Source organism: Schistocerca cancellata, chromosome 5 (assembly GCF_023864275.1).
Source record: "Schistocerca cancellata isolate TAMUIC-IGC-003103 chromosome 5, iqSchCanc2.1, whole genome shotgun sequence".
Taxonomy (NCBI): Eukaryota; Metazoa; Arthropoda; class Insecta; order Orthoptera; family Acrididae; genus Schistocerca; species Schistocerca cancellata.
Genome location: NC_064630.1, coordinates 772,727,034 through 772,751,991, shown reverse-complemented (window position 1 = coordinate 772,751,991; position 24,958 = coordinate 772,727,034). Strand labels below are relative to the sequence as shown.

The 24,958-nt window shown below is 40.9% G+C and overlaps 1 long non-coding RNA gene across 1 annotated transcript; it reads right to left on the bottom strand.

Annotated features, from left to right (window-relative positions):
* Positions 1 to 3,076: 3,076 nt before the first annotated feature.
* Positions 3,077 to 24,244, bottom strand: LOC126187952 (uncharacterized). The gene is made up of 3 exons (XR_007537813.1): positions 24,210 to 24,244; positions 16,536 to 16,606; positions 3,077 to 3,291 (listed from the first exon to the last, which is right to left on the bottom strand). It is a non-coding gene; the product is annotated as an uncharacterized LOC126187952 (long non-coding RNA).
* Between the last annotated feature and the right edge of the window lie 714 nt (positions 24,245 to 24,958).

Below are 24,958 nucleotides of genomic sequence, written 5' to 3'. Positions count from 1 at the left end.
TTAATAGTGAGTATATCTCTAATAATAATGACACACTGTTGGTTCTCTGTAGATTTAATAATGGCAAATTAATTACTATTTTTGAGGAAATTGAAATGTATACAGCCTTAAATAAACACCCTGAAAGTGTTGCAAATGAAGGAAGCGACTTGAAAAGTGGAGGTTTACAGGGGAACTTCAGGCATCTGTTGTGTTGATGGTGGATGCCACATGGGCGGCACTGATGAATTCTGATTTACTGTAACGAACATTTACCTCAGTATGTCGTCTAGATCCTGTCTAAACATGTTACTGTGTCCCTTCCACCCACCCCTCCCCTCCATCACCTTGACGACTTTAAGCATTACTTACGATATGAATGTGAATGATGTTTATAATAATTTATGTAAATGCTTTAGGAGGATGGCCTAGATATATGCTCTCTCTATTTGTTTGGTGATTTTATACGCTAATTTAAGATATGAATATGAATAGTTTTCTTGGTATTTTATGCAAAGACTTTAGGTCCATAGCCTTATTGTTATTATATTACATCTGTGACTAAGTATCATGCAGGGTGTAAAGGGCTTAAGTACAGATATTTTTGTGTGTGTTACCTTAATATGTACACACATCAGTGTGTTGGTTGTTTTTTGTCTACATTGAACAGTATTCCCTCAAACACATCATATAATTTACTGTCTAATTTTTTCTGCGTGATCTTAATTGCAGCACTAAGTGGACCATGCCTGTCAATACACACTAACCATTAGCGTCCATGTGTCCGCACTTGAGCACCTTACCTGCCGCCCAGAAGAAAATCGGCATTAGTGGCTTGCTTTCCACATGTTCTTGGAGGTATTACCCAGCCTAAAAACATATGACTTGTAATAGCTATAATTATTACTCTGCAGGTGACGTGAATACTGATATAATGTTGTTCAGTACACCGTCCTCGGCCACCAATAGAAACATCTGCAATTACACCTGTTACATCATGTATATGTTTTCCCTATAACTTCCCAGTTTATTTATTTATTTTTTTGTTTTGTTTTTACAACGAAGACGCGGTTAGTGCACAACAATTTGTTATAATTTTATATTTCAGCCAAATTGCTTCTATGGACTGGGGCAAAGCCGCAGAAGTCTTCAATTTTAACTGTGACATAGCTAACTCCTTTCTTATTTCTCTACTTTCCCCTCCTTAACGGGATTTGGCGCACTTTCATATTTTGTAACATGGATACACGTTTAGTGTTTCTTAGATGCGCGCAATTTATGTAAGTGCACAGGACAGATGATACAAATGAGGTTTTATATGTGTGTCATATGTCCCTTACTGTACTTAATACAAAGTAGATAACATCCCTGTTATTAGGTTTAGGAGTTTTATTTTATTTTGGAAATGAAGCATGTCGTTTTCGCTGTCCTTACCTACGTTTGATGCGTGCCGTCTGTGAGACATCCATTATACATACAGACCTGTAGCTTAATAAAACATTTTGGTATGCTTTAAGTCAGCAGTTTTATGTTTCAGTCTGCAAATGGACATACAACAAGAATAAGATTGACACTTGTGCATGAAATGATGGGGTGCATAGTGAATTGTTCTTCAGTATGTACTTAAGTTATCTTGTGCATGGTTCTGTCACTCGCATTATAAACATTCTGTCCTTATGTAATATATATCGTGTAAGTGTTTACTAGTAACACCCTCCACTTCCCACCCTGATTCATTAAGGAATCAAATCCTGGCTAGTTTTACAAGCATCTCAATATTTATGACAGCTTATCTCCTGAACTATGCATAGTACAATGATACAATTTTGCAGGTACATTTAATGGTACATGCGGATACTGTATGCAAAAAGTGCTGCAAATAGAAGTAGTAGTAACGAAGTGATAAATTAAAATATCATGCCTGATACTGAAGTTTTAATGCACGAATAGCGAAAATATAGTAAGGGATAAAATGTTTTCCTTTCCTTATTTTGTGAGAGGTATCACAGAAAAATGTTTCGAAAAAGTTTGCAATTGTGTGTGAAGTTTGGTGGAAGTCGTTAAGTGGTATCATTCTCCAATACTGGATGAATATAGTCTCGACAATTTGCACACTTTTAGTTACATTGCATCGAGATATATACACTGGTGGTAACTTTAATAGACTGATTATGTTAGACCTTTAACTTAGAATTATATCTCTTTATGAGTAGATTATGACGAATTTTAAATTTTTAAATTCAGTCGATACTTAGATGAAATATTCAAAATCAAATTTTTGTTGGCCCTTTAAGCCAATAGATAAGCAATTTGCATATGGGTTTGCGCCCCACTTAGGCGTTCAGTAATATAGATTCGTAGATAAGTGGTTCCACAGGTGGGCTAGTGGGCGAGTTTGCGCGCTAGACCCGTTGCATTCCGTTACGTACAGGTTATATGAATGTAAGTACTAGGCTGAAATTTATGATGAGATGCTTTGTTATATATAAGCTGAACATGTGTTACATGTTTTATTATGTTTGTGATTTGGTATATTTAGAAGTTGTTTCATAATGTCTTGGAAGTTGGGATTGTCCAGTAGCAGATAAATTTGAACATTTTGCAGCCCATAACGGACATTGTTTATGTTTAAAAATATATCATAGCTGTGGACCCATGTCCAAACAAAATTATAAATCACATTATCTTTCAGTGGGTACTCCTTCTTCTTCGTTTATATCGTCGCTTGACTGTCCAGGTTTCGCCCGTATCTGTAAATTACTTCCCATCGATTATCTTTTTCTGTTCAAGAACGAATAACGGGAAGTATATATTCCTCTTTGTAGACTCCTGTTTTTGTATCAAAACTCTCAGATTATCTACTACAGAAATTTATGTGTTGAAGTGTTGTTGCGTACTATTTTCTTACAGTAAAATGTGTGTCTGTGTATTGTGTGTTATCAACAAATGTAGCTATAAGACTTGTGAGATTGTCTTAAAGTTTAGGATATATTGTGCACAAGATCTGCAAGAGTCCTTGTTAACTAAAAATATATTTTTTTTATTTAGGGTCAACAATTTGTGATTAGGTCTTCCAACACAATGAGCACAGCTCGAAGAAGGCCGCCATATACTACTATTAGAAGGTATTGGTACAGCCAGCTACCAGTATCTGGGTTAAGTAGCTGCAGCGTTTATAGTGATGGTCTGTAAATTCAGTGGAACACGTGGTGGTGGTTGCCGTGCCCTCCGTGGTCGATGATCTTGTAAATAGTGTGCGTGTGGTGGATCTTCTTCACGTGGTACGGCACTTGGATGATGATGTGGTGGTGCCTGCAACAAGAGCGCCCATGGTGAACGGCTACTGGAGAGCATAACGAGGTAGTGAAGCTTCCATTAAGGTTCCTTGTGCAGATGTTATTTGACCATGAATACTTCTCAGATGCTATTAAAATAAAGAAAAGCAAGATATTTGCCACACATAACATGAACACCCCATGTGAGACGTACCACAGACGAGCTGTTTCTACCGGGCAGAATTACACTCTGGGACCCACTAACATAGTGATTCTCAGGATGTTCGGTTACTTCGTGAGATTTTGTTTTCACTCGGATTGTTTCAGCACCAACAGCGCTGGAAATGTTATTAGGGCTATTATTTCTTGCTTTTCTTTTGTCTCAGGAAGCCGCCTGTAGCAATAAAGGTTTAAAACGTGTATAATTCTTCAGGATTAGTAAGATTTTGATGGACGTTTTCGGGTCAGTAGCAGCTTTCAGACAGGTATGAAATAACTCTTCCTGAGCTAGTCAGCTCTTGATGCTTTTTTTGCATTACAACAGATGGTGGTGATGAGGCTGTGAAAAACGCAACTGTATGAATTAATTAACAAAAAAAACTGCTCTTCATTTTATTGTGACATGAGTGATTTAGGGTCTTCTAGTATATCTTATAAGGAGGCTAGAAGCCTCGAAATCGTACATGGTATAACAAAGTGAAGAGCACTTAACTGTCGTCACAGGCGATTATTTTTGCTAATTAAGTGGAAAAGATCTTCAATCGCACAGAGTGTTAATGTCTTTAACATAATGAGGCCTATTTTTACTATAAAATTGATAGCAGAAGTGATCTGAATGGCAAAGGTATTCGTTGTTGTGTTCTAGTGCGACAGTTCGCAATAATTACACTCTATAAGAATGTGATATTTACGAGATATACTACACTCCTGGAAATTGAAATAAGAACACCGTGAATTCATTGTCCCAGGAAGGGGAAACTTTATTGACACATTCCTGGGGTCAGATACATCACATGATCACACTGACAGAACCACAGGCACATAGACACAGGCAACAGAGCATGCACAATGTCGGCACCAGTACAGTGTATATCCACCTTTCGCAGCAATGCAGGCTGCTATTCTCCCATGGAGACGATCGTAGAGATGCTGGATGTAGTCCTGTGGAACGGCTTGCCATGCCATTTCCACCTGGCGCCTCAGTTGGACCAGCGTTCGTGCTGGACGTGCAGACCGCGTGAGACGACGCTTCATCCAGTCCGAAACATGCTCAATGGGGGACAGATCCGGAGATCTTGCTGGCCAGGGTAGTTGACTTACACCTTCTAGAGCACGTTGGGTGGCACGGGATACATGAGGACGTGCATTGTCCTGTTGGAACAGCAAGTTCCCTTGCCGGTCTAGGAATGGTAGAACGATGGGTTCGATGACGGTTTGGATGTACCGTGCACTATTCAGTGTCCCCTCGACGATCACCAGTGGTGTACGGCCAGTGTAGGAGATCGCTCCTCGCACCATGATGCCGGGTGTTGGCCCTGTGTGCCTCGGTCGTATGCAGTCCTGATTGTGGCGCTCACCTGCACGGCGCCAAACACGCATACGACCATCATTGGCACCAAGGCAGAAGCGACTCTCATCGCTGAAGACGACACGTCTCCATTCGTCCCTCCATTCACGCCTGTCGCGACACCACTGGAGGCGGGCTGCACGATGTTGGGGCGTGAGCGGAAGACGGCCTAACGGTGTGCGAGACCGTAGCCCAGCTTCATGGAGACGGTTGCGAATGGTCCTCGCCGATACCCCAGGAGCAACAGTGTCCCTAATTTGCTGGGAAGTGGCGGTGCGATCCCCTACGGCACTGCGTAGGATCCTACGGTCTTGGCGTGCATCCGTGCGTCGCTGCGGTCCGGTCCCAGGTCGACGGGCACGTGCACCTTCCGCCGACCACTGGCGACAACATCGATGTACTGTGGAGACCTCACGCCCCACGTGTTGAGCAATTCGGCGGTACGTCCACCCGGCCTCCCGCATGCCCACTATATGCCCTCGCTCAAAGTCCGTCAACTGCACATACGGTTCACGTCCACGCTGTCGCGGCATGCTACCAGTGTTAAAGACTGCGATGGAGCTTCGTATGCCACGGCAAACTGGCTGACACTGACGGCGGCGGTGCACAAATGGTGCGCAGCTAGCGCCATTCGACGGCCAACACCGCGGTTCCTGGTGTGTCCGCTGTGCCGTGCGTGTGATTATTGCTTGTACAGCCCTCTCGCAGTGTCCGGAGCAAGTATGGTGGGTCTGACACACCGGTGTCAATGTGTTCTTTTTTCCATTCCCAGGAGTGTAATTACACTCTAATGGAGATATTCTCTTTTCAGTCGCAAATTTCGCTTGATAACCCATGCCATTGTTCTTTTGATAGCGAGTATAAGTGCATTAGTGAGTCAATTCTTTTCGGCAGCCAGGGAATACTGCATCTGCCTGACTGCCTTGATCCATGGCTTTCAGTCAAGTGAGAAAAGGGCAAGTTGTGGTTCACACTGTTGACGTTTCGGAATCCATGCTGGTCATTCTGTTCGAGATGTCTGTGCAAGCTGTTCCCTCAAGGCGAATTACATGACGTTGTCCGTGATCTCCATAGTCCATAGTCGTAAGGCACTCTCACGTTTACTGGAATTTACTGGAAAGGAGAGCAATACGTTAGCCCCGTGTACAGGTGTCAAGAGAAATATCTCAAGAGAGAAGGGCCTGCTAAAATATTATGATATGGACGAATAATTTGTGTAATGAGAGCAGTAGGATGGGCGAATCTCGCAGAGAAATGAAATCTGTTCATTGGCAGTTCGAAAAGAAGTGTGTCTTGTTGAATGATGGCAACGGACTGGCATCTGATCCTGCTGGTCACCCAGTGAAAATGAGTGAAACCGACGTAACAATGAAAAGCAACGCTGCGAATTTTTAATGTGAAAACTCTTGAGGCTTTTTAAGTAAAACAAACGTTATTAACATTCTACGACTTTATTCTTCATGTCTTCATATTTCTTTCTCAACATTATCACCCTCCAGACGAATATATTCCCCCCAACGAGAGACCAGTTTGTTGATATCGTCACTGTAGAACGACTGACTTTGTTGACACAGCCACAAATTCTTTTTGCACCGCTCCATCACTATCAAAGTTAAGGCATCGAAAGCGTTCTGTAAGTTTTGGAAATCCAGTGGGGAAGGTGATCGAGGTCAGGGATTGTTGCAAATGTCGCAACGTTTGTGTGTGGTCGGGCAGTGTCTTGCTGAAGAAAGGCTTCTTTCTGCAGTTAGAAAGTCGATTACAGCACGCTGTTTCTCTCGCACAATACGTTACTCACTGCCATGTTACACGCTACCATTTTGTGGCCTCTAGTGGCAGAGAGCTACAAATATGTATACAGGAAGAAAAAAATATGTAAGACGTTAACAACGTTTGTTTTATTTAATAAGCTTTAAGAGTTTTCACATGAAAAATTCATAGGCACTACTTTTAAGCACGTTTTCGTAATTCCGCATAACATAAAGTAATCTAGTCAGTGCCGGAATGTTTGTGGTGACGCAAAGGTATAATGGATACTATTGGGTAAATAAAGAGAGTACAGAATATATTCTTGTTGTACAAAGCTATGGACCACCTGTGCAACAGAAGAAGACTACCGAAGAAGAAAATGGCCTGCGAGGGTATACATTACCTGTTGGCGACAACAGTATTACGCACGAACCTCATTTTGACCGCAATAAAATACTATCCTCCCCCCTTCGTTCGGCATATAAACCATATCAAGCTAGGCCTCCGTTTGTGTAAGCTCTGGGAAAAGATGGTGCCTGCTGCAACCATGGCTGCATGAGAATTTGAAAACCGGCATTTTTGATGGCCCTCAGTTAAGACTTTGATGAAAAACTATACTTTTTTGAAGTCATGAATAATTTGGAAATATTTCTGAAATGACAATTTTTTTTATATTTCTTTGTAATTAGCATTTTCTACTACTGACCAGTTTCGACTATTACGCCTTATCAAGCGATATTTGATGTACTTGAGCACGTGCTACCAAGTTGTCCAGTCATCAGCATATGGCAGACAAATCTAGAACTTAGGACAGATTTAGTCAGTTGTGACTGACATAGGAATCAACTGGTGCTGGGGAGTATTTTCGTCTCAGCTATTACTTTGAAATTAATTCTGTACCAATAGTACACACGACTACTTGTCCTATGCGTAATGGCTATTATTTCAGCAGATTCCTGACTGATGTGATGCGGTTCACCACGAATTCCTCTTTTGCGCCAGCCTTTTCATCTCAGAGCAGTACTTGCATCATACGTACTCAATTATTTGTTGGATGTGTTCCCATATTTCCCTTGCCCTGTATTTTCTACCCTCTACAGTTCCCTCAAGTACTGTGGAAGTTAAATCCTTGATATCTTAACACATATGCTGCCAGCCTAGTCAGTATTTTTCGCATGTCGCTGTCCTCGACGATGCATAGAACACACTCATTTCTTTTTTTTTGTTTCAGTTCACGTAATTTCAACCTCATTCTATGGTACCAAACCTGTAACGCTTCGATTCCCCTCTTATCCCACTTTCCCTCATTCCGCGATTGGCTTACATACAATGCTGTGCCCCAAATGTACATTCTCAGAAATGTATTCCTTATATTAAAGCCGATGTTCGATACTAGCGGACTTCTTTTGGTCGGGGATGCACTTCTTGTCTGTGCGAGTCTGCTTTTTATGTACTTGTTTTGGCCGTCACGTGTGATTTACTTCCAAGATAGCAGGATTCCTTCACTTCGTCCAAATTTTGATAAGTCTGTCACTAATCTCATTTCTGATACTTTTAATTACTTTCGGCCCTCTTCAGTTCACTCTCAGTTCGGAGCGTGTGCTCGTTCCATTCAACAGGTCCTGCAATATCGCCCAGTTTCACTGACAATACGAGTGTCATCAGCGAATATTTTCAATTATATCCTTTGACCCTGATTTTTAATCAAACTTCTGAGACCCTTTTTTATTTGCGTCATCGCTTCTTCCACGTACATTTTGAACTTTAGGGCAGATAGGCTACGTCATTCCTTACAACATTTTTAAGCCGAGCACTGCTCTTTTGACTGCTTTGTACTTTCAAATACATCTGACTGATGTTTAAACATGGACAAACTGTTGGTTCTTGCACACACTGTGCACAAGACGCCTCCCACTAGAGCTCTTACCTATTTTTCTGCGACCTTCAAACACTTCTCATTTTTCATTGTCGGAATGTTTTTCTCCAGGTCGATAAATCCAGTGAAAGTGTCTTGATTTTTCTTAAGTCTTGCAACGTAACAGCTTCCTCTCTGATGTCTTTATCTTCATTACAGCCAAACTGATCGTCATTCTCACTTTTCTTTTCCATTATTCTATATATTATTGAGTTTTATTTTCCTCTCACGGCGAAGACAACCTACAATATTATTCTTATCGGCAGCTTGGAAACATAGGCTGTTAGCTGATTATACGATAGTGCTCGCAAATTATCTGCCCCTAGTGACTTCGGGATTGTGTGCATGATATTTTTCTGAAAGTCTTATGGTATGTCTCCACACACATAGATTTTGCAAAAAAAGTTGAATACCCGTTTCGTTGCCACTTCCTCGAACAATTTTAAAAATTCCGAGGGAATATTCTCCACGCCTTCCGCTTTACGGCATACTAGTCAAAAATGGCCAATAGTGTAAAAATAAAAAATAGTTACTGCCTCTAGACTGCAGGTTCCTAGGTTCGATTCCCGGCCGGGTCGGAGAGTTTCCACGCTCTGGGACTGAGTAACTGTGTTCTTTTCATCACTTTCATCTTCATCGACGTGAAAGTCAAACAGAAAGATTTGCAGAAGGCCGCCGAATAACGCCGGGCGGGGTCTTCGGGCCAATAATGCCATACCGTCATTTTCACAGTGGAAGCTGGAAAATATTGTCATTTCAGAAATTCTGTGAGATTGTGGTATGCCTACCAGCCTAAAGAAAAGTAACGTTGGAGAAAGATGCTGGGTGTACTATTTCGTAATGTAATAAGAAAACTGCTTGGTAACATATGGGCAAACAAGTATGTCTTTTTAGTTGAAATACTGCTGTCAACGGTTAGGAGAAAACATGAGTGTAAATGTGCATTTTCTACACAGCACATTAAATGCTTTTCGACCAAATCTTGGTGCTGAGACTGAAGAACAGGATAAGCGATTCCGTCAAGATGTAAAGACCATGAAATTGATATATCTGGGCAGGTGGTACACAAACGCGCGAAAGGTGTACTGTTGGTATTTGCAGCGAGACTTCCCTGGTTCCAGCTGCTAAGAAAATCGATTAGTAAAACAGATCTTGGATGGCGTGTACAGGTACAGCTGGCCATGTAGCTTCAACACGATACCACAGTTCATCAACAGTAGTGACTGGCGTATTGTGACGAACCAGTTGCTCGGCCATCATTGACCAGACGTATTCAATTGGTGAGAGATCTGGAGAATGCGGTTGCCAGAGCAGCAGTCGAACATTTTCTGTATCCAGAAAAGCCCGTACAGGACCTGCAACATCTAGTCGTGCATTATCTTGCTGAAATGTAGGGATCGGATGAAGGGTAGAGCCACGGGTCGTAACGCATCTGAAACGCAAAGTCCACTGTTCAAAGTGCTGTCAATGCCAATAAGAGGTTACCAAGACGTGTAACCAGTGGCACCCCATTCCATCACGCCTGGTGATACGTCAGTATGGCGATGACGAATACACGCTTCCAATGTGCGTTTACCGCGATGTCGCCAAACACGGATGCGACCATCGTGATGCTGTAGATAGAACCTGAATTCGCCCGAAAAAATGACGTTTTGCCATTCGTGCACCCAGGTACGTCGTTGAGTACATCATCGCAGGCGCTCCTGTCTGTGATGCAGCGTCAAGGGTAACCGCAGCCATGGTCTCCGAGCTGATAGTCCATGCTGCTGCAAACGTCGTCGAGCTGTTCGTGCAGATGGTTATTGTCTTGCAAACGTCCCCATCTGTTGACTTAGGGATCCACACGTGGCTGCATGAGATGCCTGTCATCTCGACTGCTAGTGACACGAGGCCGTTGGGATCCAGCACGGCGTTCCGTATTACCCTCCTGAACCCACCGATTCCATATTCTGCTAACAGTCATTGGGTCTCTACCAACGCGAGCAGCAATGTCACGATACGATAAACCGCAATGGCGATAGGCTACAATCCGACCTTTATCAAAGTCTGAAACGTGATGGTACGAATTTCTCCTCCTTACACAAGGCATCACAACAACGTTTCACCAGGCAACGCCGGTCAACTGCTGATTGTGTATGAGAAATCGGTTGGAAAATTTCCTCATGTCAGCACGTTGTAGGTGTCGCCACCGGCGCCAACCTTGTGGGAATGCTTCTTCCTGTCGGTTAAATTTCGCGTCTGTAGCACGTCATCTTCGTGGTGTAGCAATTTTAATGGCCAGTAGTGTATGTAAAATACGATTTCGAGTTATACAAGTGCTTTTTTTTTACCGTATACAGACACTAGGGATTGATCGATGAGAGGATATGGAACAAAAAATGCGTAATGAACCTATGTCTAATACGTGCTGTGCCGCGACAGGTCGCAAAATGGAAACTGCACGAAAATGTGATTAAGTCATGTACAGATGTGTTGGGCATTTACTTAGCATGTCTCTCCATCACGTTACATCGCTTTTTCCAGTTCTGAGCACACAAAAATGGCTCTGAACACCATGGGACTTAATATTTGAGGTCATCAGTCTCCTAGGCTTAGAACTACTTAATCCTAGCTACCCTAAGGACATCACACACGTCCATGCCTGAGGCAGGATTCGAACCTGTGACCGTAGCGATCGCGCGGTTCCAGGCTGTAGCGACTAGAACCGCTCGGCCACTCCGGCCGGCAAAGCACAAGTGGCTGCCTTCTAACAGAAGGGCACCGGAAAGTCTGTACAGCTGTACGAGAAATGCCTAAATCAGAGCGTCGACTCTATAGAGAAGGATCTGGAAGGTGTAGCAAACTGTTGCAAATAAAACATTTTTGATTTTCACTGTGGTTTCCATTTCGCTACCGAATAGGATGGGAGAGGTATCTGAATCAGCCCTCTACCTTCGGCTAAATCGTCAGATTTCCATGCAATACGGCTATCATATGCTTGGTAAAGACAATATTTTTTGGCATAGGTTGTCTGACTTTATGTGCCCCTATACATATGAGATAACATCTTACGAGGGCAGTTCAATAAGTAATGCAACACATTTTTTTTCTGAAACAGGGGTTGTTTTATTCAGCATTTAAATACACCAGGTTATTCCCCAATCTTTTAGCTACACAACACTATTTTTCAACGTAATCTCCATTCAATGCTACAGCCTTACGCCACCTTGAAATGAGGGCCTGTATGCCTGCACGGTACCATTCCACAGGTCGATGTCGGAGCCAACGTCATACTGCATCAATAACTTCTTCATCATCCGCGTAGTGCCTCCCACGGATTGCGTCCTTCATTGGGCCAAACATATGGAAATCCGACGGTGCGAGATCGGGGCTGTAGGGTGCATGAGGAAGAACAGAAGTTTTGTGAGCTCCTCTCGGGTGCGAAGACTTCTGTGAGGTCTTGCGTTGTCATGAAGAAGGAGAAGTTCGTTCAGATTTTTGTGCCTACGAACACGCTGAAGTCGTTTCTTCAATTTCTGAAGAGTAGCACAATACACTTCAGAGTTGATCGTTTGGCCATGGGGAAGGACATCGAACAGAATAACCCCTTCAGCGTCCCAGAAGACTGTAACCATGACTTTACCGGGTGAGGGTATGGCTTTAAACTTTTTCTTGGTAGGGGAGTGGGTGTGGCGCCACTCCATTGATTGCCGTTTTGTTTCAGATTCGAAGTGATGAACCCATGTTTCATCGCCTGTAACAATCTTTGACAAGAAATTGTCACCCTCAGCCACATGACGAGCAAGCAATTCCGCACAGATGGTTCTCCTTCGCTCTTTATGGTGTTCGGTTAGACAACGAGGGACCCAGCGGGAACAAACCTTTGAATATCCCAACTGGTGAACAATTGTGACAGCACTACCAACAGAGATGTCAAGTTGAGCACTGAGTTGTTTGATGGTGATCCGTCGATCATCTCGAACGAGAGTGTTCGCACGCTCCGCCATTGCAGGAGTCACAGCTGTGCACGGCCGGCCCGCACGCGGGAGATCAGACAGTCTTACTTGACCTTGCGGCGATGATGACACACGCTTTGCCCAACGACTCACCGTGCTTTTGTCCACTGCCAGATCACCGTAGACATTCTGCAAGCGCCTATGAATATCTGAGATGCCGTGGTTTTACGCCAAAAGAAACTCGATCACTGCCCGTTGTTTGCAAAGCACATCCGTTACAGACGCCATTTTAACAGCTCCGTACAGCGCTGCCACCTGTCGGAAGTCAATGAAACGATACGAGACGAAGCGGGAATGTTTGAAAATATTCCACAAGAAATTTCCGGTTTTTTCAACCAAAATTGGCCGAGAAAAAAAATGTGTTGCATTACTTATTGAACTGCCCTCGTACTTTGACTTGTGAAACAACAGTAACTAGTCACTATTCCTGCACTATTGATACTAGCACTGCTGACATATGACTGCACCTGTGACATTCTAGACTTAATGTCTTAATTGACTCCTTGGAAAGTAGTGACACCTCAGAACTTACAAAAGTCAGAAACACAGTAAAATAGTATTTTGGTCAGACAAACACAGTTTATGGATGAATAAGATAGTTTACTTGCGCAATAATAAATGTAAGAACGTCTTTTCTTTTGGTGAAAACATTCCTCATCTTACTATAGGCGCTGCAACCTGTAACAGGACTGTTACTTCCCTGGCCTATATCACAACATTCCTAAATTAAGGATAGCCTGATATTACTCACAGACTTAAAAAAGAATCGCAATGTGAATAATCATAACCTAGTTTCTTAAAGAATTAGATATATACATTAATACATGAACAATCGTTCAAAAGACCCATTGAAAACAGCCTAAAAATAAATTATGGGGGAGACAGGTGGATGGCTTTGAAACTGAGACAGAATGTTGGAAGGTTCTTGACTCTCATCTTTCATCTTTAGTTTTGTTCTAGGGAATGTTACTTACGAGTGCGGCAAAAGACAGAGTAGGGAATGTACTGACAATGTGTACAGATTACATTGTAACAACAACAACCTGACAATACGTTATTTACCTTGGACAAATGATACTGCGAATTTTTCAGGTTATCTCGACACAGCTGCTAAATAGTTTAAGGGGTGCCGGAGGTAGTCAAATCCAAAAAATTACGATTTATTTTTTGCTACCGAAAATTAATTGGAACATTCCTCTTTAATGTAAACTTTGGATTATTGTTCTACTCGCCCTGGAAGTGGAGTTATTACCATTTTCCCTCACGCCTGCAGAGGAAATGGGCGGGCGCTGAATGCATCTAACACCCTCTCGTGACTTCCTGGCGAACTGCTTGGGATTTTCTCGGCCTGTTACGCATACAGCGAGTGTGCAAAGGTTGGCTACATTGTTTTCTGTGACAAATGAAGCGCTAAGAGCGCGGAACATCGTCTCTTTGCTGTTTGCCGTTTCGAATTAGTTCAGTGTTGCGCCTGTTGTTGGTAGTATTATAATTCTTGTGTAAAGCGTTGTTCTGGTTACGATGCCACATTTTAGTAACCGTGTATATAAGAAGAGGAAGAACGTAGGGAAAAGAAAATTAACACTAATACCAAGTTGCGATACTACAGTTACTGAAACAGTGCGTTCTTCTGCTAAGCAACACATGGCCGGCCATAGCTCTGTGACATCTTCTAGCAAGAAGCTGACTGGGGGAAGTGACAGATTTTGTGAATATGTTAGTGACAGTGATGATATTTTTCATGACTTAGTACAGCCAGAATTGTTACACAAATGTCTACACGGAAAGACATAGAATCCTAATGAGAGCGTAAACAATTTGATTTGGAAAGTGATTCCTAAAAGGGTGTTTGTAAGCATAAAAACACTGCACTTTGGCATTTATGATGCAATAGCAACCTACAACCAAGGGAACAGTGTGAAGTGTGAAGTTCTGAAGGCATTAGGATTTACAGCTGGGGTGAACACTGTACGAGCACTAAGAAATATTGACAGAGAAAGGATAAGAGAAGCAGAAAGAAGAGAAAGGCATATGAAGTATGATGGACCAACAGGCCAGAAAAAAAGACAGAAGAGAAAGCTTTTGGAGGATGAAGAAGAAGACCCTGATAATCCATCCTATAGTGCAGGAATGTATTGAGAAACTTTGATAGCCATTTCCCATAAATTAGAATTTTTCGGATATAAGGAACATTTTCTCAAAATCCACTCAAGCTAGAGAGATGAAATTTTTATACAGCACTCCTAGTGGTCAAAATTACATTGTAACACAGCCATTTGCCAATATGTTCAGTAGTTTCATTTCAGTTTAATTATAAAGCAATTATTTATAAAAAATTTGGGTCATTAATAAAAAAATAATTGGAAGGAAACTGGAAAAGATACTCCAAAATCCCTCTGTCATAACTGCAATACTAAAGCACTCTATATGTAAAAAAAATTCAAATTTTTCTATTTGGTAGTTTATTCATAAATGTTCCTCAAACTTAGTGATTTTAACATAGGCAGCATAGGCACCTCCGGCTCCCCTTAAGATACTTCAGAAGGAAGCTACAAGTTTTGGACCCAGAATATCAGTTTGGAAAATAGTCTACAAAAGTTTAGTAATTCAATGTTCATGGACCTAATGGTAAAGTAGTGAGTAATGAAACCAACAGAAAAGTTTAAGTAAGTAAGAAGTCCAATGGAGAGCAAAAACACTGAGAAATAGACTCTTAAGGCGAATGTCAACAAGATGGAAATGAATTAAGTGCTGTGTCGATGTCTTGCACCTACTCAGCCATTAACCAACAACACAGACAGGTTATGTGAGCGAGGACTTCGCAGGGGACAGTTCTTTAGTCGTCAGAGAAGGGATGGCTTCCTTCTGCCTCGTCACCAGGCGGCAACACAAGTGTCGTCCAAGGTCACTGCCCCCAAAGACCTTTTCTACTCCACTGTGACCAAAAGTAGTATCTGCAGTATTTAGGCTGATGCTTGGGCTACAGACGCCGACTGCAAAACATTCTGACAATCAGGATCTCACACTGGATCCATCACAACCTTCGCCTCGAGGAGCTGCCAGCTATAAACCTCCACCATTTGTGGCCTCTACACTGAAGAAAGATGGCCGCCGACACTGTGAGCAGTTATTGGACCTCATAATATTTGTCTTTGTTTTTCATCAGCAATACACCGGATTTAAAGTTTTGTGCATCCCTATGGGACTTTTACCTTGTGCTTGTCCTTTCAGGACTCTAACTTTTGGACGTCCTTCCGAACTTTGACTGTGTCGTGTTTAGTGCATGGACATTGGATTTCTGGACTTTCAGTTTCCTGTGACTTCTTAGACTTTCAGCCTTCTGACATTATTATTGTTCTTTAATATTCATGAACTGACTTGTCTTCAGTTATGGTGTTCCAGACTAGCTCCTATCGGAAAAGATTGTTTGTATGTGTTAACAACAAATTTCACTTTATACCTGGGTAATTTTCCTGCACCGCCTTCTTTGGGCATATGAGTACCACCATACGAAGGATGTTCATAATAAACCATCAGAGTCCATCAATGCCAAGCTCATACTATGTAGTACAGTAATGATGGGTATGAGAGAGATATCGCATCTGGTCGAGGAAGAGATTCATGGAGCAGAAGATACATAGGAAGAAAGTAACAAGCATCATTCGGAGGAGGATTTTCCTCTAGGACATAAATGAAATCTTTCCTATTGACTCATTGTCTACCTTTTGAGCCATAATACCATAAAATACTGTTTCACAGAAATGGGAGACCTTGTAAGATAATACCTTGAAACATGGCTCTCTAAAGGAAAGAATTTCCACCCAAACGGTAAGAAAGAAGCAGTGAGACCGAAACCATGGAAATCAAGGAGGCACACCAAAGGAGAATGCGAGAATACTGGGAGAAAGAGCTGAAAGGAGAAGGGAATGGGAGGTGATCGATTGATATAATATTTTCCGTAACGAACCGAAGCGTAAACACGAAAAGAGTTGGTACTATGGAGGAATATGTAATGTCCTATGTGTTGTTTAAGCTACAAGTGTGGAGGTACTTACTTTTTTCCACCACCGTAACCGCCGCAAAGACAAACCATGGCACCGGCCAGCAGCAGCGCCAACACGCGCACCTGAACACAGACGCAAGCATCAAGTTCGAAACGCCGCCCTAATACATCCCTGCTTTTCTTACTGTTGCTATTTTTGTCGCGTTTAGAGAACTTATAAAAACAACATTAAAGATGTGAGAGAGTTCTTCACTGTACGAATCACATATTTCAGTTCCCAGGGAACGCAAAGATCAGCATAAACGATGAATCGCTCTGTAATAACTAAAGCTGTATTGAAACCCAATGGATAAGCTTAATCAAGAAAAGATGAAAACGGAAAGCGAAAACTAATCATTAATTGTAAATAATTGTAGCAATTTCCTCACCAACAGTAGTGTGATCTAAGTACAGGAAAAGAATACTCGATTTCCAACAAACGCTTGCTTAAAGAGAACGAAAAGCATTGCTTTAGACACACAGTGTCCTAGTAGGGTTGCATTTTCCTTGTGACTAAACACTAAAAGACTCATTCGAAAAGTAAACGCAGCGCCGAAAAATGGCGTCAAGAAGGCGCTGACATGGGCGCCAATCGAAATAGTGTACAGCCCCACACCTCCAGGGAGACAAGAGCTCAGCGCCTCTTGTCAATGCTGACTTAACCAGCCGCCTATCATTGATTGGGGCACAGTTCTGTCGCATACTTCAAGAGCATCAGCACTGAGTAAAAGGAAGATGATGCTTAGCCTACATTCAGTGAGTACTAACAGTGTATAAAGCAAATGCATGTATTAGGTACAGGAAGCTCAGGAAGCCACTTCATAATGAGAAGTTAAGTTATCTTTCTTTCCTTTTTAGAAATGAAGAGTCCTTTAAATTTGAAAGTGGTATGTACAGATCATTTTGGATTCCCACCAATTGCTCTCCTTCCTTGTCTGTGTCGGTGCTGACTCCAACAGTAGCTGACACAACACAAAGTATGAAATACACCTAGAACGTGAACTAAAAATATAAATTTCAGCTAAGAAATTGAAAATCGTGATATTTAGAGAGTTCATGGCCTGTGTACGGCTATGGTCATACAGAGGATCTAAAAAACGCGAGAATCATGATTTAAATAATAAAATGCTGCACCGTTTACGTTTTTGTATGTATAGCACAACACATTTCGAAATGCTCCACTACAATTATTTTACATTTCGTGGTAATATTGGTCAACAATGAGATTGGATAGCTGTGGGCTTATGCATATCTGGCACAATAACAGACAACTTCATTAATAAGCTGGAACAGAAAATATTCAGCAATCAGAAACCCTGCTCAAAAAAATAATTTACTGGAAAAGATATATAGACTACTCCTTAATTTTAGTCAACAGTGATACCAATGACACCATCACTGTCATAAAATTGTTCAGTAATGTAAACAAGAAAAGAAATTCTGCAGCTGTAAACCAGAAAAACAGTAGCTTTAATTTTCTGAACTTATGCATAGAAAACTACAACTACTGGCACAATTTCCAGATATGAACAAAAAATACGGCTTCCAGCAACACAATCCCTGTCCCATCATGTTAGCAAGATATACATAAAAAGGTTGCAAAAGAAGCGATAGTAGTGAAAGCAAACAAAATTCTTTTGAACAAAAAGAACAGGCAGAAGAAACTGGACATCTTTAAGCAAATTGCACTGGCTAATGATTTTCTTAACTCACTGACTCAGTGATAGAGAAAATGTAGAAATAAACAGAAAAAAAGAAAGTGCTGGTTCTATGGATGAAACTAATTATATGATTACAATTGAATGGTGACTAGAATACTTGTAGATAATATCCCCCCCCCCCACCCGAAAAAAAGGCAACTACACTTACGTCACAAAAAGGGAAATTAGTTTACTCCATAAACAACAACCCACAACAGAAATTAGTTAACGCCTTAAACAATAAGAAGATTAATTATCAGACTGAGAAATACACAAAATCACATGTAAAACTAGCTCAAGCTATTACATAGGACTGTCTGGCAGAAACTTTTATACTACATATGCTGAACACATCAACTGTTAGAAACACAACCAGTTGATAAAATCAGCCATAGAAAGACAGATAAAAATAAAAAAGACAGTATACAACCATTGGAAGAAGAATACATTAAGATACTCCATCACTTGTTCAAACCACATACCACGAATTGATGGAGGAGCTGGAAATTTTTGTACACCACAAAAAGCAAGGAGAAAAGATTCTCAATGATAAATTTCTTCAAATATCTCTGCTGAACATAACAACTAAGAAAACCCAAAAATATGTTCATTCCTTTCTGCATTACACTCAATATCTGGAGCAAAACAGTATATAATAGAATATAAATCATAATCGATAGTTTAAAGAGTTAGTAGTATTAGGTTGGAAGTTATGATTGATAACTTATTCTAAATAATGAAATCTATGATAAATGGTACACCTTTGACCGTATTTAAACTCTTTAGGGAGACATACTGTCGTAATATATCTGTAACATAATTTGATTTCACATAAATAAACAGAGTGAGAGACGGTTTGCGTTTCTGTAGATTTATGTACAATGAGAGAGGCACACTACCTATAACTAGATAGACGAAAAATATTGGTTCCTAAAATTAGCACCTGAAAAAACACAAGATTTATGTTTTCTCCATTTTCTGATTGCAGTAGCAACACAGTAGTAGGTAGAGGAGTCTACAGATGCTAAGGGAGGAACACCCCTACAGAAAAAGACCCGGTCCTCCAGGTTGGGGGTTGTTCACAGGGCCAATAACCCAGCTACAGAAAACTCCAATATCACAAATATCTCACATATGCTTCAGATAAAAATGGACCCCAAAATATGACGACCTTGCAATGGAAATCAAACTTGTGAGTTGGAACATCGAGTGTACGGAATATGTTTAAAACAGGATCCTTCTGAAGACTCAGCAAACAACAAGGCATTAACAATGTAGCAGTAGCAGCATACAGGAAACACGACTGTTAGGTCAGAATATACAATATATGGATAAGTACAAAATATTCAAGAGTGGTAAAGAAAATGGTTATCACGAATTTGGAACGGCTTTTTGTGTACTAAATGATATTCTACCTACAGTAATAAAGTTTGAAGCCATTGACGAAAGTCTATGTTATCTTAGAATCAGATCCAAGTGGTTCAACTTGTCACTAATTAACTGTCATGCACCAACTAATGACAAAGATGATGTAATAAAGGATAACTTCTATGAAAACTTATCAGACCTGTGGAACTAACTACCAAAACACATCAAGATAACAGGCGATTTTAATGTAAAAATAGGAAAAGAGGATATTTTCAGACCACCTACTGGAAAAGAAGGTCTGCATGAGGATAGTAATGACAATGTCATTCGGCTGATAAATTTCGCTGCATCAACAAATATGATCATTAGCAGTACTATCTTCCCTCATAAAATAATACACAAAGAAACATGGTACTCAAATTATAAGAAAACAGCAAATGAGATTCATCATGTTCTCATAGATAGCAAACACTGAAAAACAATTAGTGATGTACAATCCTTCTGAGAAGCTGAAATGGGATCAGATCATAATCTAGTAATAAGCACAACTAAAACCAATCTGAAGGCAACACCAAAAGTGAAATGTAGACCAGAAAACATGAACAGATTTGATTTGCAAAATGCGATGACAGAAGGAATAGTGAAGTACAGAGCTGAAGTTTCAAACCGGTTTGAGGCCTTAAGTAATATGGAAGAAAGCGTTGATATGACTAGTGATGAATACTGGAAAATGTAAAAGAAGTCATCCTCACAACTGCAAATAATAACCTGCAGAGAGCGTAGGAAGGCAGGAAGAAACGATTCGATGAAGAGCATGAAGAAGTTGAAGACAAGGTTATGAAACTATGGCAAAAATGGTTGCAAACAAATAAGAACCCCGAAATAGAACTTGCATAGCAGCAGGCTCAAACACAGGCAAACAAAATTAACTTCAAGAAAAAGAAACAGTTCGTAAAACAACAGATTTAATCTATTAATAAATATCATCAAAATAACAAAACAACATCTGGCAAATGTATGGTAGAATCAACAAAATTAGAAATGGCTTTAATTAAAAAACCAAGGTGATGAAGGATTTAAAAGGGAATATTGTGAGTGAAACAAGAAAAATTTTAGCAAAAAGCAAGGAGTAGAGTGTGACACTGAAGATGTTAAGGAAATATTTTTATTTTTAGGTATTTATAATTATAATTTATGTTATTTTTACAGTGAAAATGTAAAGTTTTATTTAGACTATACAAATATTAGTCATGTTAACAGAGTTTAACCACTAATATAAAAAGTTAGGAGCTTTCAAATTGGCTTTACATTTCCTTAATCGGAACTTTATAGTTCATTTATATTATTAACAGTAATACACCTCTTTTTACTTCGGTTAATAAAGAATAAGGGTACTTATTTACCAGACTTGCAGGTCTAAACTGACTGCAATATTTCGCTTCTTATTATGTTTAAGGTTGATTGACTGTATCATTACTTTTTGAATGAAACCAAATATTACAGTTAAATACAACCCTTTGACAACCTACTGCATTGTTCTGATCCAGAAACACCAATGAATAGTTCCAGCAAGTCACAACCGTGAGGAAATTCCAGAACCGACATATGAAGAGGTGATAGAGTGTATCAAACGCCTAAAAATGGTAAAGCAACTGGCAATGACAGCATCCAAGCTGAGATACCGAAATATGAAGGAGAAGCATTGCACAGACTTTTATTTCATCTTATACAGATAATCTGGAAAACAGAGAACATTCCAACAGAGTGGAGAGAATCATTAACAGTTCCTATACATAAAAAAGGAGACAGGGAAGATCTCAGAAACTATAGAGGAATATCACTAGTCAATGCAGGTTATAAGATCTTATCTTGTTTATTGCCATTCCGCTTAAAACCACATGCAGAAAATATAATTGGGAATTATCAAAATGGCTTCCGCAAAAACAGATCCACCACTGACAACATATTTGTAATCAAATCAATAAATGATGAAGTTTGGGATTATAAACAAGAAATACATTATCTGTTCATCGATTTCATGAAAGCTTATGACTCCATCCATAGAGAAAGATTGTGGAATGCAATGACTGAATTCGATTTCGCAATGAAATTGATAACCCTCAGCAAAGTATGCATGGATAAAAATACAAGCAGGGTCTTACTAAATGGATTAAAGTCTGACCATTTTAAAAATGAAACTGGGTTAAGACAAGGAGATGCTTTGTCCCCCCTTCTCTCCAATATAGCTTTAGAAAGAGTTGTGAGGAAACCCAAACTGGTATCTACTGAGATCCTCCAAGAAAGCAAAATTAACGTGCTGCATACACACATGACATAGTGCTCTTTACAAACAGTGAAATCGAGATTGGACAATTATGTGCGGAGTTTTCAACAGACGCATCAAGACTTGGCCTGAAAGTAAATGGCGAGAAAACGAAATAAATGACAGTTGAAAGATGTAAAGATCAATGGGATAACCATTCACATCTAATAGTTGGTGAGCACAAATTCGAGCGTGATCAGTGATAGATCAACAAAATCAGAGACAGGTAGAAATAAAAGTGAGACTGCAAAATGCTAACCGAGCCTACTATGCAATACAAAATCTCTTAGGGTCCAAACTGCTGACTAGGGAAACCAAAATAAAGTTATATAATACTATCATCAGACTAGTTCTAATATATGGGGCAGAAACATGGGGCCTAACGAAAACAGAACACCACCATTTACAAGTGTTTGAGAATGAAGTTTATGGAAAAATCTTTGATCTGTATTATGACAATGAATCACAATGCTGGAAGAGAAGACACAACACAGAATTTCACGAGGTATCACAACAACCAACGACAGGAAACATAATAAATGCTAAAGGACTGCAATGGACTGGACATCTTATGAGAATGAAAGAAGACCAAATTGCGTTAATTTTAGAACATGTTTTTTGCTCGAGTATCATGTCGTTTTTGGAAACTCAGAATCTACTATGTAGGAATCAACATGGATTCCGGAAACAGCGATCGTGTGAGACCCAACTCGCTCTATTTGTTCATGAGACCCAGAAAATATTAGATACAGGCTCCCAGGTAGATGCTATTTTTCTTGACTTCCGGAAGGCGTTCGATACAGTTCCGCACTGTCGCCTGATAAACAAAGTAAGAGCCTACGGAATATCAGACCAGCTGTGTGGCTGGATTGAAGAGTTTTTAGCAAACAGAACACAGCATGTTGTTATCAACGGAGAGACGTCTACAGACGTTAAAGTAACCTCTGGCGTGCCACAGGGGAGTGTTTTGGGACCATTGCTTTTCACAATATATATAAATGACCTAGTAGATAGTGTTGGAAGTTCCATGCGGCTTTTCGCGGATGATGCTGTAGTATACAGAGAAGTTGCAGCATTAGAAAATTGTAGCGAAATGCAGGAAGATCTGCAGCGGATAGGCACTTGGTGCAGGGAGTGGCAACTGACCCTTAACATAGACAAATGTAATGTATTGAGAATACATAGAAAGAAGGATCCTTTATTGTATGATTATATGATAGCGGAACAAATACCGGTAGCAGTTACTTCTGTAAAATATCTGGGAGTATGCGTGCGGAACGATTTGAAGTGGAATGATCATATAAAATTAATTGTTGGTAAGGCGGGTACCAGGTTGAGATTCATTGGGAGAGTCCTTAGAAAATGTAGTCATCCACAAAGGAGGTGGCTTACAAAACACTCGTTCGACCTATACTTGAGTATTGCTCATCAATGTGGGATCCGTACCAGATCGGGTTGACGGAGGAGATAGAGAAGATCCAAAGAAGAGCGGCGCGTTTCGTCACAGGGTTATTTGGTAACCGTGATAGCGTTACAGAGATGTTTAACAAACTCAAGTGGCAGACTCTGCAAGAGAGGCGCTCTGCATCGCGGTGTAGATTCCTCGCCAGGTTTCGAGAGGGTGCGTTTCTGGATGAGGTATCGAATATATTGCTTCCCCCTACTTATACCTCCCGAGGAGATCACGAATGTAAAATTAGAGAGATTAGAGCGCGCACAGAGGCTTTCAGACAGTCGTTCTTCCCGCGAACCATACGCGACTGGAACAGGAAAGGGAGGTAATGACAGTGGCACGTAAAGTGCCCTCCGCCACACACCGTTGGGTGGCTTGCGGAGTATAAATGTAGATGTAGATGTAGATGAAGAATATTCAGGGAGAAGCCATATGGAAAAAGACCAAGTCCCTTAGAAGCCTACTACTACTACTTCTACTACTACTACTACTACTAGTAATAGAAAAACAAAAGAGACTCTGAACAACACGCGCAAATATAAGATGCTAATGTAATTATCTGCACTTGTTAATGAGCATCAATTCTCGAAACGCAGCGTGCTATACGTGAAAAAAACGTATCTGCTGCAGTGTTTCAGCACTGACTTTCAAAAAACGTGAGTGTCTATCTCGTTGGTTGTTGTACCTTCACGGATCCTGCGATGTGCTCGACACATAGTTTGTTAAACGCTTGCTAGACTGTCTCTTGTTGGTTGCATATGCGGAATACCGATGGTACAGGAGACACTCATCTTCGTCTGAGACGTGTGACAACTATGGTGATGGAGTGGTGATGTCTCTTACCAGGGCGGTGATCTGCATTGCTGGAGACGGTGCTGTTACGAAACGATACGCCCTGAAGAACGGGCGCCGCTTTTATAGCAGCTCCTGACGCGTTTCCGCCTTTCTTCCGCCATCTCTTCTCCTCTCTCTCTCTCCTAGGCTTTCTATTATAACCGTTTCCGCAGCTGTCCAGCGTAACTGATGCATTCTCCTGACTCATGGGCTGCCAGTTTCTTTGTGCATATAGAGAAAGCTGTGCTAGCCACTTAGGTTTTGTACTGCACGGTCCGCGTCTCCTCGAAAGCCTAAACCCGTGAAATATAATAAATGTGGAGCGCGGCGGCCCTATGGAGTTGATGTATCAAGTATCACACAAGTAGTAGCTTCTGCAACGGTGATTCAAATGAATAACAACGCCGTCAAATTGCTAAAAGTTGTACCATCGATTTAGTAGTTTGCAGCACCTGTCGCTGTATTTCGACAAATGACCAACAGTTGGCAGACTGTTGTTGCGTCAAGGACATGGAATTTGTGTGGAGCAGCTATTTTTGAGCGTTTTCTGAACAGTTAAGATGTTAAATCCGTGGAAATGTACGGCAGGATGAAATCATTATACGGTGCTTTGTGTGTGTTCCTTCAGCCAGTATAATGGGTGGCAGTTATTGAACGATGTGAAATGAAATCGTCATAACTTCTGAACGGTTTGCGTCAGGACGTCCAAACTGCACGGTTGGCCGCGGGCCATGATGGGAATTAGAATGCGCATGCGC